Genomic DNA, 10,860 nt, shown 5'->3' with positions numbered 1-10,860 from the left:
CAGAAACAAATGCAAAACATTTTTTTTTTTGCCTGCCAACACTGAATAATATCTTTCTAGAAAGAAAGAAGCTAAGGATGAAACTAAAGTTATGACATCACATAGTTGATGTACATCTATGAGACAAGGAGTTCCTTACAAAAAATTGGAATGTTTTGTCTCCAAGATAAACAGTTATCTTTGGGATACCATGATTTCCAGTTCTGTGAAAATAGAAAATTGTTCTTGTTAATTTTTTGCCTGTTGAAGCAATCACTTCAGCTATTTTTTAAACTTTTGTTTTTTCTAAAATAAACAGGCCGAAGAACACACATCCCTCCAAATACCATCCTGATGCTGGTACATTAAAAAAAAACTTTTTAAAAAATTTTTTTAACGTTTTATTTATTATTGAGAGACAGAAAGAGACAAAAGCATGAGCATGGGAGGGGCAGAGAGAGGTGGGGACACAGAATCCGAAGCAGGCTCCAGGCTCCAGGCTCGAACTCACGAACCATGAGATCATGACCTGGGCCAAAGTCGGTTGCCCAACCGACTAAGCCACCCAGGTGCCACCCCCCCCCCCCAAATTTTTTTTTCAACTTTTTTTTTTTTTTTTTGGGGGACAGAGCGAGACAGAGCATGAACGGGGGAGGGGCAGAGAGAGAGGGAGACACAGAATCGGAAACAGGATCCAGACTCTGAGCCATCAGCCCAGAGCCTGACTTGGGGCTCGAACCCAAGGACCGTGAGATCGTGACCTGGCTGAAGTCGGACGCTTAACCGACTGCGCCACCCAGGCGCCCTTCCCCCCAATTTTTTTAACGTCTATTTATTTTTGAGAGGGTGGGGAGGGGCAGAGAGAGAAAAAGACACAGAATCCGAAGGAGGCTCCAGGCACTGGGCTGTCAGTACAGAGCCTGACAACGGGCTCGAACTCACAAACCGGGAGATCATGACCTGAGCCGAAGTTGAATCCTTAACCTACTGAGCCACCCAGGAGCCCCCCTCGTCCATTTTTATATCATTTCGTCTCAGAGTCTGGAAATGCTAGATCATGAATGCCTTTTTAGTTCTATGTATTTATTGACAATTTACTATATGCCAGACGGTGTGCTAAATGCTTTCTAGGCATTGTGCTATTTAAAGCTAACATTTCTATGAGGTGGGTTTCATTTTTAAGTTTAGGCAGCTGAGCCCTAAAGAGTCTGCTTCTTGAACATGTTTTCATCATCAATAAGGGTGACAGACTCAGTTTATCTGGAGGTATTTGCACCCCCAAGCATGTGCTCTTGACCTAATGACATCAGACCCTCTCTGTGGACTACTCGCTGGGCAGAGGAGGCAGCTTTACCCCTCCTGTACACAGATGAAAGCTTCTATCCTCAGATATTAGAATTATAAGTCCAGAGCAGAACTTTCCAACTTTTTGGGACAGCAACCGAAAGTGAGAATCACGTCTAACATCTAGTCGCAGAACAAACACCATGAAATAATACCATTACTGCTTGATAAGTCTTCTGATATCTTCTACTTCCATTTTTAAAGACTTCTGGTCGGGATGCACTAGTTTGTTTTCACCGTCCACTATTGGGTCATTGCCTTTATGTTGAAGAACTCTGCACTCGCACACAGCAAGTGTATCTTACACAATTACCTTTGGAAAGCTCTACCATCTCAGGCAAGCCATTTAATTTCCGAAGTCCTCAGGAGCGCCTGGGTGGCTCAGTCGGTTAAGCAACCGACTTCAGCTCAGGTCACGATCTAGCGGTCTGGGAGTTCAAGCCCCGCGTCAGGCTCTGGGCTGACGGCTCAGAGCCTGGAGCCTGTTTCCGATTCTGTGTCTCCCTCTCTCTCTGCCCCTCCCCCGTTCATGCTCTGTCTCTCTCTGTCCCAAAAATGAATAAACGTTAAAAAAATTAAAAAAAATAATAATAATTTCCGAAGTCCTCAGTTCCTCATCTGCAAGATGAGGCTGGACCAGATTAGTGATTCTTAGTCCTGGCTGCCCATTACAAACATTTAGAGAGCTTTTAAGTACACTTATGTCCAGGTTTTTGCCCCAGAATTTCTGATTGAATTGTTTTGGGGTGGGGCCTGTGGATTGTTTCATTTGTTTGTTTGTTTGTTTTTAACTGCCCAGGTTACTAAACCATGCCACTAGAGTTAGGAATTACTGAACTACCCGATTGCTACGTTGTCCTCTGGCCAACAGTTCTAGGCTATTCTGACCTGGTGCACAGATTATACTTTTTAAATGATTTTTTAAAGTTAGTCTTTGTAAAGAGAAAAGGGCATTACCCTTGGGAAATATCCCTGAAACAATGGTTTTCACATTCTAGCTACATAAGGAATTGGTGTTTGTTTAAAAATCCTGATACCTCTGGATACCCCCATTGATTCTGATTGTATATATCCAGGCTGGGTCTGCAGACTCTTTAACAAGCACCTTAGGTGATTCTGATGCAAGTGGTCTAAGAAACCCTGCATTACATCATCTCAACAACTATTGGTAGTTCCCATAGTCCTTAGTGCCTGGCCCTCAGCCTGGGGCCGGTGCTCTGAAACATTTGCTAAAAGCTATACCACCAACCTGCCTGGACACCAACACTCTCTGCCACGGCCATGGCCACGGCTTCATGTCTATTTCCTTCTCTTCTTTGATTCCTTTTCTAACTTAGCCCAAATAAACAATCACATTCTCCGCATTCACTTACTCCAACCATAATTATGGTCTTACATTTTAAAATCACGCTCAAACTGGGTTCCTAATATTCTGGGAGCTATGGTGGTAGGTAAAACAACAGGATGAACTTGGACAAAAATCCTTAATTTTTTTAAACAAATATTCTTGGTGAAGCCAACTATGTGCCAGTCACAGCTGCAAGGACTTTGTAAATATTTCCTCAATTGATATCTGTAATAATCCTATGAGATAGTGCCCTCACCCCCCAGTTCTATAGATTAGGACCCTGAATCCCACAGTATTTTTGTAGCATTGATTCTATTTAGCATTTTGAAGGGCATTGTTACTATTTTTTTTTAATATAAGGGGCGCCTGGGTGTCTCAGTCGGCTAAGCGTCCGACTTCGGCTCAGGTCACGATCTCACTGTCCGTGGGTTTGAGCCCTGCGTCAGGCTCTGTGCTGACGACTCAGAGCCTGGAGCCTGTTTCAGATTCTGTGTCTCCCTCTCTCTGACCCTCCCCCGTTCATGCTCTGTCTCTCTCTGTCTCAAAAATAAATAAACGTTAAAAAAAAATTAAAAAACAAAAACAAATTATGATGCTGTATGGACTTGAACACAGAATTTCAGTTGATATTTCAATATGAGGTGTAAAATACATTTGATCTGTGGGGTCAGTTGCTACAGACAGACAGAAGCAGAGGTTCAATCTTCTCCACCATTAGAGGAATTTCAGTGAAAAACTGCGAATTTGGTAGTAAGTTCTTACAATTATGATTGGCACATGGTTGGCACTGTAAAAAAAAACACTCAGTAAAGCATTCTTAAGTTAATCCACCCAAGTAGCAAGTTTCTGGAATAATATTATATAATTTCTCTTTCTCATTTAAAGTTTATCTCTAGCCATGAAAATGGAATGTATTGCCTAATACAAAACAAACATTTTTTTAAGAAATATGTATTTGCCAATAAACCATAGGAGACTAGTATATCATTTGCCAATTGACACGGGTACATAAATACCCCCACTCTGATATGCAATAATTTATTTATTGGTCAACTAGGAAAGATACAGTCCCCAAATGAAGATGACTCACAGGCAAAGACAATTTTCCCACTTTGAACATTCATTTATTAACTGGCCCATTGGTTGGTTTTCTAGAGTCTTTCTAGAATTTTCTAGGAGACTTCGCCTCCTTCCCTTCTGCAAAACCAAGCACACTTGTGTTCTATCTGTAGTCCTCTCCACCTGGTCTATCTCCTTGCCGTTAGTCTAGCTCTGAGCTTATTTCCTCATGTCAATATTGGGGTTCTTGGTTTGTTTCAAAGACCTGGCTTCTTACCAAAACCACATTTCAGATGGCCGTGTCATTTCTTTTTCTCTGTATCTGGGTCCTTGCCAGTGAAGCCCCGGCTGACTGGGAGGGGGAATCTGAGAATAGAACCCATTTGTACCCATTGTCATATCTTATGGTAGCCAGGCTTTTCTGTAGGAGGCGTGTCTCAGAGAACCAAGTCGCTCCGGTTGGTGAAAATATTTCTTTTACAAAAGAATGTTGGCTAAGAATTGTACCAGGAATGGCGAAACCAGAAAATCAGTGTTTCTCCATTGCTGGGGTCCAGCTCCAGCAGGCCCAGGGGTTCCCGAAGGATGGAGGGCGTCGGCGAAAAAGTGAAAATGCAATACAACAAAAATAAAACGGACACAGGCAAGAGCAGTGTGTTGAACTGGCCGATTTATTGTGGCAAACGTGGCATTATATTTGTTAGCAATTTCCTTGCAGCGTGCGTCATCTATGTTTCTTGGCATTACCTAATTCTAAAAATGTTCCTTTGTGTAATCACCCATTAAGGAACAACATGGTTATTTTCTCATAACGTTCCCTCCTGCCCTTTGCTCATTGATTAATTTCTTACATTATTTTCACTATGTATCTATGTTTATCTATAATCTATAAAGCATTTGCTTTGCTATTTTCATGAAAGGTCATCTATCTCTCAACACCTCAAGTGGAACAGTTACAGGGACATGACCTCTTAGTTGTTTCCCCGAGCCATTTGTGGTTTGAGGAACAAAAGTATTCGCCTCGGTCCGAGGTGCCAGGAGGGGGCCAAGAGGGTCTTAGGAAGCCACGCTTTATGCATTCCCAGAGAGACAATGCACCTAGGAACTAATGAACCATTCTGTACCTTAACCGACTAGGTTCAGTCATCATCTGGAATGCCTCCTGGGGGCCCAGTGGGCCTAGGGGTTGGAGTAACTTGTGCCCATAGATACACTCCTTTGTTGCCGGAGTGGGGCTCTCAAATCCATTTGTTCCTTCCTTGGCTGGGAAATATATGGGGCTATCCTTCCTTTAGGTAGAGGAGTCTTTATAGGGGGTGGCAAGGGCTAGATGGAGGGCCGCACAATTTCCTTGTGGAAACTTATTTCTTTCCCCAATGGTTCTTTTCCCAGGGGGCCTATCGAGGGCAATTCCCCAACACACAATTCCCCAGGTACTTTGATTGGTCGTGGGGCTGCCCCGACCAACGTTAAGGCCAAATTACTTAAAAGCGGGAGTACAAGAAGCTTCACTGTCGTGGGCCGCCCTACAGTCCCGACCCATCCGCCGCCCAGGCCCTGCCATCAGGCTGGTTGGATAGCTTGGTTTCCAGCACTCTATCCCTAATGAAATCACCATTTCAAGCAAGAATCATCAGTGGTTGCTAAAACTGTCTAGTTGAAAGATTGATGAGGAACTGGAATACTGGCAATGGTACCAGCATATCAGCCACAGGACACTTGCTGACTGCAAGCAGAAAAATATAACTTTCAAACTGGAGGCTTAGGCCGTCAACTTTTATCTGGCGATCAATCTTCATACTGAATACTAGGAAACCAGTTTATATGCTTCTTGTTGTGAGATGACGTGAACACATGGCCTTGCCTGTGAAATATTCTAGCAAACATGTTTAGCTTGCGTCTGATCAGAACTTTGAAGCTAATGTTTGAAGCTAATGTTTGCTTTATAGGAAACACAGGGGATGAAGTAAAAATGAAATGGCATCAGGCAGAAATCAGATAAACTCAAAGTAAAACACTCTATCGGATATGTCTTTTCAGTGAGTCAATGTCATATAAAAAAATGTGTTTGGGTTCTCTTCTAGACTCAAAAAGATTCAAGAGACATAATAATCAATGCAGTGTGTGATTCTTCAGTGGATCCCAGTCTGGATATCTATAGAAAACATTTTTGGGAATGGGCATCTGTCTTAATTCAGGCTCCTATAACAAAGTACCACAGACTTTGGTATATAAACCAGTGGCTTACAAACAATAGAAATTTATTACAACAATAAAACAAATGAAATGTATAAACAACAGAAATTTATAAATGTAGAGACAGAAATTTAGAATTGATAAACAAATTTTTCTACATGTTCAAGATCAAAACGCCAGCATGGTTGGATTCTGGTGAGAACACTCTTTTTCTACCTCTCATTGTATTTTTTTTTTAATGTTTTTTAAATTTATTTTGAGAGAGAGTGCTTGTGCAGCGCGAGCAGGGGAGGGACAGAGAGGGAGAGAGAGAGAATCCCAAGCAGGCCCCATGCTCAGCACGGAGCCCTATGAGGCTTGATCTCATGAGCATGAGATCATGACCTGAGCCAAAATCAAGAGTCCAACCCTTAACTGACTGAGCCACTCAGGTGCTCTTCCTTATTGCATTCTTATATAGCCAAGAGCAGAGAGAGGAAGCAGGCTCTCTTGTGACTCTTATCAGGGCCCTAATCCCATTCATGAGGGCTCCAACTTCAGTATCGCATTTCATCCTAATTGTCTTCCAAAGGTCCCACACATTCAGTCCCTAACAGTATCACATGATACAAGCAAGTTATTGTCAGCTTTGTTAGATGTAATATTTATGGTTATGTAGGAAAATGTCCTTCTTTCCCACATACGAAATATTTAGGGGTGAAATATTATGAAGCAATATAATATGAAGCAATATAATATTAATTAAGAAGCCAACTTTAAAATACTTCAGAAAAAAGATAATATACAACAAAATGTTAACAATGGTTATAAATTTAGGTTATGGCTACATCAGTAGGATTACATGCTTCTTTCTACATTTTTTGTTTCTTTGGTGGTTTTCCAAGTGTGGAACTTACTAGAAATGCAGATCCTAGGGCTCTACTCTGCCAAGGAGATGGTGGCAGTGATGTTTTCACGAGCCCTCCGGGATATTCTGACAGACTCCAAATAAAGTTTGAGAACCAGTGCCTTGGGGCACTGTGTGGTTAGGGACAAATGAATGATAGGGAAAGGATCCATCTGGCAGCGTGATAGAATCACGGAGATGAAAGATAAGATCAAATGCTAGTTCATGTGACATAGACATGGGAGCAGGAAGTAAAGATGAGAAACCAGGTACCACCCAGGTCGGAGAGGCATCACTGCAGCATGATGCAGGGGAAGCTGTTCAGGGCCCAGACTACGTGTCACAGACCACATGACATGGCCACAGCAGCTTCTGTGGGTGCTCTCGTTCTTCCAAGAAAGGCTCTTTCTTAGAGAGCTGGGGCCTGCCTCTTACCCTGTTGTTAAGTGCTGACAGAGGGTGCTGTGTTGAATGACTATTACCTCCGCTGCGTGCCCTGTTGTGTCGTCTGGACTGGCCACACAGCCCCCTTCTCACCCCAGCCTCCCACCTTAGAACAAGAGGAAGGCCATCATTCCTGGTCCATTTCATCCCACTTCGCTCAACTAGCCAATCTCAGACTTGTCACAGGCCTACCTAATGAATATGATCTCATACTTGGCCCAGATTATTATAATGCTCCATTGAAAAGGGGCTTCGTGTGTAAAATGTCAGTAACGAGCCTTCTTTGCACTTACACCGCCTGTTTTATGTGGCATTCTCTAGAACAATACTTCCCAAAACATGTTTTTCGGAGATCATACATATGGAAAGGTATTTTCATATGCGGTTGAATACATCTGGAAACCACTAGGTTGAACATGTTTAATCCAGTTCATTTCACGCAGAACCTCTCAGAGCCTCTAATCCATTAACAGTCATTGTGAATTTCCACATGGGGCAATTACAGAACAAATCCTTACAAGTATCCTTGCCTACAGCATGCATGTAAAGATTAGGGCTCAGAGAGACATGTTTTAGGAAAGCTTTCTTTAAAGTTTAATGGGTAGAGTCAAGTCTTTTGAAAAACCGTATCTATGAATTAAGGGTGCAGTGACAAGAAGCCTTTTTTTAAAGTGGTAAGAATGAGATACTGATCCTAGAGTTTTAAAGACAAGCATCTAATAGTTTAAAATAATGGCAAATCCCTTAGATATGAGCCTTAATGATCCAAATAACTTACCTTTGCAGAATTCATGAACATAAAGCTGTCAGAGATGGGGCTGCAGCCACGTATAGCTCAGAGGAAGTAACGTGCAATGCAGGGCGGGAGCGGGGGGATGTGGAAACAAGAGCTCTGTGGCTGACCAGGGGAGAGCGGGCTGATCCCCATCCTATGAAAGGCTATAAGATTCCATTTGATTTCCAATCCTGGGCCTTGCATTGTGCTTATGGAAAAATAGTTATAGCTTTGAAATTTTGTCCTTTGATATAACAGTATACCTGATTCTAGAATAAGGTGAGAACCATAGGCTGCTTGGATAATGTTAATTTAATCATTGATTTTATTTTTTTTTTTGTTTGTTTTTTTTTGCTTTTTCCAGAAGACAAGAGTCAAGTATAAAAAGCTTTGAGCGCTGTCATTTCTTGAGGCTGGAGACTAGGCCGAATGGACCCTGCATTGTTAAGTCTTAACAATGAAACAATATTTTTTCTCATAACCGTTGAATAATTTAGGCTCTTCTTCCCAGACAATGGCTTGATTGCATTGCTAGGTTTCTTGACTTAAGGAGCAAGGTAGCAAGTAAAAATAGGCAAAGAAGAAAGCTCGGCGTTATGTATGAAATTCGCACTGAAGGTGCTGTCAGGCTAATCCCATGGGGGTGAAGAAGTTCAAGGGTGCCAGCCACCCAGAATGACTTAGATAAAGGGAGAATTCTATAGACATTTTCTAAAAAAAAAGTGGTCTTCTACAGCTCAATTTTAATATCAGTTGCATTCTCATGAGTACACAGTGTGAATTAACGTTCTTGAACATTTATCTAAAGTAAACATACTTGAACACCTTCCTTGCCAGGCACTGTGCTACTAGACATTGGTGATTCAATACTGAACGAGACTCAACAGAGCTTACTTTCTAATGGGAGCGGCCAACACACAGCCAGCTACCAAAGCCACTGCTGGGGGGCGGGTAAGCAATTCAAGGACAGAACGAGTGCCAGGGTAGATCTTAATGGTACTTTTAGATGGCATGATTCTAAAAGGCCTTTGGAGGTTACTTGGAAAATGTGGATGGAAGGATGAAGAGTTAGATATCCAAAGAAAGCAGGGGCAGGGGATATGGAATATCCCAGGCAGAGGAAATAGCACGGGCAAAAACTCAACTTCTGATAGAGCTTGGCATGTCGAACATGAACAGAAGGAAGCCCAGTGTGAACAGCAAAGAAGAGAGTTCCAGAAGATGACATGGCAGGGGTAGGCAGAGGCCTGATCCTGTGGGATGGCACGGGACCCTGGGTAGATTCTGCTTGGACTTTTGAGCTCCTGAACTGTTAAAAGCATAAATATGTGTTGTTTTAGGTCACCAAGTTTGTGGTTTTCATGACGGCAGCCCCAGGAAATTAATACACCCGGGCAGGAAAAGATTGTCCCTGCTTGAGTCTACCTGCACTCCTATTCCTCTGAGAGAAACAGGACCATTAAGTGCTTGGTGCAGTTTAATCCATGTCGTATTATAGTGGATTCATCATTGATTCAGTGTCTGGTCTCTGGTCCTCAGCACTGTGTATGTCTGGTCCTCTCACATATATGTATATGTGAGAACTCATTCCCCTTGCCTCGTCAGGTATGATCAGATTAAAGAGGAATAGTACACACTGGCCTGACTCCTAAGAGATATAAACCACACCACTGATTTGTTTATCCATGGAAACATAAATACTAAATGAGTGAGCTTACTCAAATCACTAAGCACTGCTTTGTCTTGCTTGGGGAATGTGAAGCCAGAAGAAGGCAACGGACTCGTATCGATGGCTAATTTCACCAAATCTTACAGCCCAGTGCATTAATCTCCTCCTTGGGATTAGCACATTTACATTGGTTGGACAGGTACTCTCTGTCCTGAGTTTGCTGGTATGTTCTGGCAAATTCTGACATGCAGACTCCACCTTTCTAGAGTCCTGGAATGTCGTCATCGTGTTTGTTTCAGCAATATTCCTTCAGATGTGCTATGGTGATTAGATGTCAGAGACTTGGGTAAGTTTCACCAGGAAGACTTATACACCCCGTATTCATTCACTAATTTATTTAAGAAACAGTATTCAGTACTTACTAAGTGCTATACATTTGCGCTGGGATTTAAGACACAAAGTAAGTAAGACGAAGGTCTTATTCCCCACAAATTTCATGGTTTTTTAGTAGATTAAAAGCTGCTGTGTATTTCTTCTATAGAGAGCTGATCTCATCTATTTGTGTGTGTGTATGTGTGATTTCACAAATTTCATTTTTTGTGGGATAACATTTTCTGACACTTGAACTTGTCAAGTTCAGGAATGGTCCAGGGGAGGGCTCATAAACCAGTCAAATCAACCCAATGGAATAATCTATCATTCAATGTTAGTCATGACCTGTTTGGGCTATTTTAGCTAAGTGCTAACACTTCACTAGTCTAGGGTGATAAAGGGCCTAGAACATAAAGTCTTGGTGATGTTAACATTCCCACAAAACAGAGAAGAGCTGGCCATGGCCATCTGTCCAAGTCGTGTCCTGCGTGTTCCCTTCCCACTGGTAGTTTTATTCTATGATGGCGATAGACATTGCCATTGAATGCAACTTACTTTTTTCTAATTTTCTCAAGTCGCGAACTCAAGACTGTCCAAAAAATCATAAAGTCACAAGCATGCCATCCACTCTAGTGTACGTATGTAATTCATTGCACACCTAACCAATAAACTTCTGGAGTTATGGAGCTACGAGGGGTTTTCACCATCATTTTCATAGAAGGACCATGTTTGGTAACCTGTCCTTCTTGGTTTGGTATTAGTTGGTATAAATTAGTCCTGTGGTTTGA

This window comes from Prionailurus viverrinus, chromosome B4 (assembly GCF_022837055.1).
Source record: "Prionailurus viverrinus isolate Anna chromosome B4, UM_Priviv_1.0, whole genome shotgun sequence".
Classification (NCBI taxonomy): domain Eukaryota; kingdom Metazoa; phylum Chordata; class Mammalia; order Carnivora; family Felidae; genus Prionailurus; species Prionailurus viverrinus.
The sequence above is the reverse complement of the archived record's forward strand: the minus strand, read 5'-3'. Positions refer to the sequence as shown.